At 30.5% G+C, this 7,131-nt stretch overlaps 1 long non-coding RNA gene across 1 annotated transcript; it reads left to right on the forward strand.

Moving 5' to 3' along the window:
* Positions 1–5,594: 5,594 nt before the first annotated feature.
* LOC143193739 (uncharacterized) lies at positions 5,595–6,608 on the forward strand. The gene is made up of 3 exons (XR_013005087.1): positions 5,595–5,759; positions 5,818–5,859; positions 5,928–6,608. It is a non-coding gene; the product is annotated as an uncharacterized LOC143193739 (long non-coding RNA).
* Positions 6,609–7,131: the final 523 nt, after the last annotated feature.

The following is a 7,131-nucleotide window of genomic DNA, read 5'->3' on the forward strand; positions in this document are numbered from 1 at the left end:
ATCTTTTCAAATTATGTCCTCTATATTTTTTATATTCAGAATTTGATATTAGCAACAAAATATTCGTTTTGTTGGATAACGCTAGTATTTCATAACTATTTATTGAATGTAAAAAGTAATATTACACACATTATAAACGTATGATCTTTAAAAGGTTGTATATTGCTGTAATTGTAATTCTCGTTTATGAAGAAGCAATTAAATTCAACTTCGTATAAAGGGATATATCTTTAATTTATCTTCACAAGAATGACAGGATTAATAGCTTACCAAGTAGTAAGATTTACCTCATATCACCTACCTCTACTAGTTGACCTTTTTAACAATTTTGGTTGTGATTTGGCAGTGTTGTGATTTTATTTTTAAAATTCTATGAATATATTTTGGTCATCGTAAGTTTCCTTAAGCAACAATGTTCATAAAATTGGCACACAGTGTATATAACGCGATGATGTAAAACGTGATTATGAACTTTGATCTTAATATTGTTATACAAATATCCGATTGGAAAGGTGAAAATTTCCAAGACATGCTATGCAACCACATATTTACCAATTATGAACCGGAGATAGCGCGAGTGTATTGGAATCCTGCAGATAGAGAGTATAAAATGCCATTTCATATTTCTATTTCTGCAAACCAGACAGTAGCCAGACAGTTTAGCGTGATATGTTATTAGAAGATGGATTGGATGTTTTGTTAACGATGTATTATAACATTAACATATTTTCTTCTCAATGTCTCGTTATAGTGCATATTAATTTCGGTCTATAATAAAAGATCACTTATAAACTTTAAGAGTATTCAGTAAAATTACTTCAAAATAAGACGTTACTAGTAACCTTAAAATACTCATTAAGCCTTGTGGTAATTACACCGGACGTATTCAATATAAAAACCAGATGGGATACTTACCAATAAAATCCGTCGTTCTTCATCCGCAATTGCATTTGTGACCGAATGCCGCAAGCCGTTGGACCTCTCGACGCTATTAAAACCTTTATGAAATTTGAAAAAGGGTTCTATTATAATCGGAAGGAGATATTACGGAAATTAGCGGCATTGTTCCGCGGGCCATTACGAATTTTCGAATGATTTAAGGACGCAATGAAGACAGCAAACAGAAGGAGCTTGGGAAATTTTTGAGAACTGATCAAATAATATATGAAAAATTTGATGGCTATTTAGATGACTTATATTCATACAGCTCGTACAAATAAGTGTTTAAACTACTTCAAAAAAGGAGGAGGTTCTATGTTCGACTGTATACTTTTTTAATGTATGTTCACCAATTTCTACGTCAATTTCGAACCGATTTTCAACATTCTTTTTCGCCCGATTCTGGAAGAACTCTGGATTTAATGGGGGTAAGGCGGGTGGTAAATCGAGGGAAAAACTCAAATTTCAAAGGTACCTACAAAGTTTTTACATATTTTTTATCTATAATAGTCAGATATTTGGGTATAATATTAATACTGAACTGATGTAACGGAAAGCCGGAAGCCGTTCAGTGGAAGAGTCATTCAGTTTGCTTTTTAAACACTAACCATGTTACATGAGAAGCTGTAGAAATATTGCGTGCAACTGTTTCTTTGGTGTAGTGGATAGAGCGTTCGGCTCACACGCGGATGTCGCAGGTTTGATTCTCGGTGGGAACAACTTTTTGTTGTTGTCTTAGTTTGGTTAAATTACCTAGGTTAGGTAGCGGACCCCGGGGCATTAAGCGTTCCTTATTTTCAATAATTGTTTCTTTATTCCTATTTTCCTCATAATGCACTTTCACTTGATCAAACCATTATTGTACTTAATAAAATAACTGCGTAATGTATTGAGCTAATATCTAACACTAAAAAAGAAAAGTTAACTTTTTTAACAAAAAAATTGAACCGACTTCAAGAAATAAATAAGGAGCTCTCTGAAAATTAAAAAATAATCAAACTCTTTTAACTTTTAACACACAAAAAAGTTTTAAAACAAAATATGTACATACTAATCGTTGCAATAACTAAATAAAAATATACAAAACCCTAATTAACTTATCTACTTCACGTAATTTATATTCTACAAACCTGCTACCTAAACCTATTTATCTCTTCATAATATTATTTTAAATACTACTAACTGATCAGTTTGCAGTCGATGTTGAGCTCAGCAATACAAAAATAACAATATAATTTTGTGTTATATACATAAAATTAAATTAGGAACAGAACAAATCTAATTTTTTGCTCGGCACTGACTTCAAACTAATCACTTGGGAGTAGTTAAAATAATATTGTAAATAGATAAATATAGATATAGTTAGTAGATTATAAATTACCTGTAGCAGATAGGTTAAATAAAGTTATTGTTTATTTTTATTTAGTTATTGCAACGATTATTATGTACATATTTTATTTTAAAACGTTTTTTTTAGTGTTAAAAATCTAAGTTTGAGTATTATTTAATTTTTAGTGTGTTCCTTAATTATTTTTTGAAGTCTGTTAATTTTTTTTGTTAAAAATATTTTTAGGTTTATTTGTGACTAGCTGATATCCGCCCCAGGTGTAAAATATGAACAAAATTCTTAATTTCAAAACAGTGATAAAGATAAATTTAAAATTCAACAAAATTTTTTCAACAAAATTTAACATTCAATGTACTGATTGCGTGTAATGTTAAAGCTGATGTCTGTTTGGTTGGGTATATTTTAAGTAAAATATTACTGCTGGATTCGCAACGTGGAATTAAAAGGTATTTAGTTATTTTTTTTTCGAGAGATGTCATTTGAAAGCATATATTATATTTAAAAGGAAATCCTGTTGGATAAGGAGATAATGCAGGGCACTGCTCAGTGTTAAGAGCTGGACCTCTTTGGATTGGACTCTTGGATTTTATATCACGACACCAAATAGAGTGTAACCGATTTCCTACACTTACAATTTTATCATTTGATTAGTTAATAACTTAAACAACATAATACACTACTGCCTTCATTTTTGTTCGTGTTCATGTGACAGCTCGGATTTTGCGTTTAATTGGCTAATGTTTATATATATATATATATATATATATATATATATATATATATATATATATATATATATATATATATATATATATATATATATATATATATATATATATATATATATATATATTTGTTCATATTTGTTTAGCGCCATTAATTTAGAAGTTCTGTCTCTTGGTTTTTTTATACTGAAATAATTTATATAATAACTAAAAATAATATTCAGCCTTTCTCTGCTAATTTTTTTTAACCTTATTTTTTTGTAATATTTTTCCTTTTTCCAATTCCAATAATTTTTTATCATTAAATAATATTCCAGTAGTTTGAATAGCTCAATGATTTATCTTATACACTATTGAATTAGCAAAAAGCCAAAAAAACTAAAAAACTGAAACAAGAAAAGTGATACGTGGGGCAAATGCACCATTTCAGACAGGGAGAAATGTTTTTGTTTTTTGAGGACATCTAATTCTTGGTAAGAACCAACATCTGAACCCAAGGGATGACGTGAGACTTTGCAGTTAAACATTTCTCATGAAGATTTAATTCTTCGAAGCTTCAGTATCCTTAAATTTTAGAAAACACTACGACGCAAACATAGTACAAACAGTACACAAACAGACATTAAAAACACCACTCTTCGTTAAGCTTTCTTTGGAGATATATGTTCTTCAGAGATAATTATATTAAAGGAGGTAGCTTGGTGTAAGGGGTGATTTCTTCCCTTTTAATTTATTTTAAATGGAGCCCTTTGTACTATATTCTGTATTCTTTGGTTTTGGTAAGTTCTACTCAGACTGTATCATTGTTACTTGAAAAGTGTTATAATCGGATGGCTTGGTTCAAGGAGTAATGCTTAATATAATATATATTCCTGCGTCAATATGGCTGTATCCTTTATGCTATATAGGATATTTTTGGGTTTACCCTCGTACATTGATTTCTACAAATCCTTTTGTAATTCCCAATATTTTATTTTAGCTCTATTTTAAATGCCTTATGCAGAATTCAACTAACGAAGTATTCATTAGCTTATAGGGTAACTATAATAAAATTTAAATTCGAAATCTCTATTTGTATATTTATAACAAAGCTTTGTTAAAATGGCAAACGTACCGCGCGAAACGTTGCATTTAAATATAAAAATATTCAAATATATTCGTCCCATCTATAAATAATAAATCACCCGATGTTTAAATGCAATAGCATGTTCATTTGTTTATTAACAATTACTACAGTAAATATTCATATTATGTCGTATATTCTAATTCGGTTTTTAGTGTAGATATTGGACGTATGTTGCAGTGTTCTGAATAAGAAGAAATATTATGACTATTTCAAATATATTAATTAATAATTAATTTAAAATAAATCGAAATATATATGATGAATATTATCATATTAGTACATGTACAAGTATTTTCTTTAAATCACATGGCGCATATATTACAACTTGTTATAAACTAAAATTATTCGGTGGCTTGGTGGCGCAGTGGTAAAGGCGATGGGACGGTCCTCCTACTGTTACGATAGCCGCGGGTTCGAATCCTGCTGGGGCGTTTGTGATTGTTTAAAATTTTTGAATGTTCGAGGCAATAGTGTAAAATCCGACAAGGAAAACGATCCCAGTCACGTCAGTATCCAGGCTGGGTAAGACCGGATGTCTTCTAGATATTTAGTAATTTTTTTTAAAAATATTTTTATTTATCGAGTTTAAAACATAAACTCAGCGTTTGATAGATGTACTCTTAATGGTACACCCCACATGGTTTAAAAAAAGCAATTTTTACATGTACCTCTGTTAGTTCAAAGGGTTTTTGTCTCTCTAACCACCAATTGTAGCTCTTGATGTTTTTGTCATTACGTAGCATTTTTTGATATTTGTTTCAATTCTTCGCTGATCGTTGGTATCATTACATCCTTGTGGATACTGTTTGTTCCAATTTACCATGGGAAATTAACAATGCTGCGGAGAATTTTGTTTTGGTGAGTTTGAATCATGGTAACATTAAATATCTTCCAGCAACGCCATATCTTTCCGTAGATCCATAGTAGCTTCAGGATTTGCTTCTATTATAACAATTTATTGAGGAGTATCAAATTGGATTGTTATCCGACCAACGTAGCAGTCGTCAATAATTTGTATTTGTTGTATTTGGTAACAACTGACAATTTTGACATAACGGTTGACTTAAAACCTTTATTTAACTAATAAAACAACAGTTTTCAGGAAAAAATCAACTTTTCTCATCAAGACACTCTCCTTCAAGGTACTCAGTATTTCGTACACTAAAAAACATGCACTGGAAAGTACACCTTTTCACCAGGTTTCCTTTTCTATTGTTGTTGTTTAAAAGAGTTGTGGTTAGGAAGTCATTTTTAAGTTAACTTTATATTCCAAAATTACCTCAACAATAATTTAATTATTATATAGATAAAATTAGCGACAGACAGTGCTAAAATAACTGTGTAAGATATGAATTATTAGTAAAATGTTATAATTTTATATATTGCTATAGAACAAAAAGTATTTTTTTTCTTAATAGTATAGAAACAGAACTAGTTTGAAGATGATAGTATTTGTAGATTATTGAAAAATGGTCATATTTTTATACGTTTTCTGTTGATATAATTTTTTGATTTTACAGATATTTTAAAATATTAATAAAAACTAAATGTTAAAATGAAATGTCATGAATTTTCAGGGCAGCGTGGACTTAATAGAGAGTGGCTGGAGTAAATTGATAATGTAACATTTATAGCTTTGTGATTTATTATTTCTATTTAATTTTTTTATTATTTTAAAGTCTCCTTTTTACCAACGTGGGTTTATCTGGACTGGACCTAAGGTCAGTTGAAAATTCCTCGGCCTGACACATAGATGGCGTTACTAGAATTAAATCCATATGTTTTTTAGGTAGCCCTAACCCTTATAAGATGCCTGTATCAATTTGACAGCTGTCGGATCATTAGTTTGTTAATTATAGCATTTTGAGTGAAGCAACTTTTGTTATTATGAAAAAAAAATGGATAAAAAGGAATTTCGCGTGGAGAAAAAATATTGCTTTTTGAAGAAAAAAAAGGTTCAAGCAAAAACTTGGCTTTCCGTCTCCATAATTTTACTCTGAAGTCCAATCGACATCCGAGTGGATTGCACGCGGTGAACCCGCTCCAAAGAGTGGGAAAATCCATGAATTGGGCTTCGAATTGCTTCCTTATATACCATATTCTCCAGATCTGGCCCCCAGCGACTATTTCCTGTTCTCAGATCTCAAAAGAATGCTCGCTGGTAAGAAATTTTGCAGGATTCCAACCCGGGACTATCGTAACAGTTTGAGTACCGTCATGTCGCCTTTAGGCACTACGCAAAAGAGTAGAGGATAGGGTGAAGTTCAATATATCCTATAGCAAGACGTGGACATGCCTCAAGGTTCCAACAACATCACACATTATTCCACAAACTCATCAACATTTGTTACTTTCTCTGTATCAAAACAAGAATCATCCAGTTAAAGAAGCCCCGCTGCTGTTTATATTTTCCGTTTCCTCTATTTAATATGCATTAACTCCGCGCACAATTCAGTTAATAATATATTCATCGCCCTGAAGGGAAAATAAAATAAAATTTCAATTTAAAAATTGTATTTATATATTTAAAATGCGGTTTGATACAGCGGTATCAGATGTACGCGGCGGATATTTTGTCTAAAAATGAAAATATTCGAAACGGACGCATCCGCATCAATATATAAAAACATCCATTTCGAATGCGACGCTCTGTACCGTTGTTTAATATTAATTACGAATCGATGTTTATATTGTTGGATACTCTAATTATATGTTGAATCAGAAAATTAGGAAATATTATACGACGTATATTTATGTTCATTATGTTAAATGATGTATAATTACTTTTTAATAATAAAAATAAATCTATACATTGTTGTTGAATTGATATTGTTTTTGACATGGTGACATTGAATGGAGATTTGAAGTGAATTTCAATTGAATCTTGAGTTTTCTATTTATTACTTTTAGCATCACGTTAGACAAAAAGCAAAACACATTAGAACCAAAATAAAACAACTATACTGGTTAGTCGGAAGATACTCTCCACTTGA

This window comes from Rhynchophorus ferrugineus, unplaced genomic scaffold (assembly GCF_030347505.1).
Source record: "Rhynchophorus ferrugineus isolate W39M unplaced genomic scaffold, kcgeb_rfMv2 rfM3, whole genome shotgun sequence".
Classification (NCBI taxonomy): Eukaryota; Metazoa; Arthropoda; class Insecta; order Coleoptera; family Curculionidae; genus Rhynchophorus; species Rhynchophorus ferrugineus.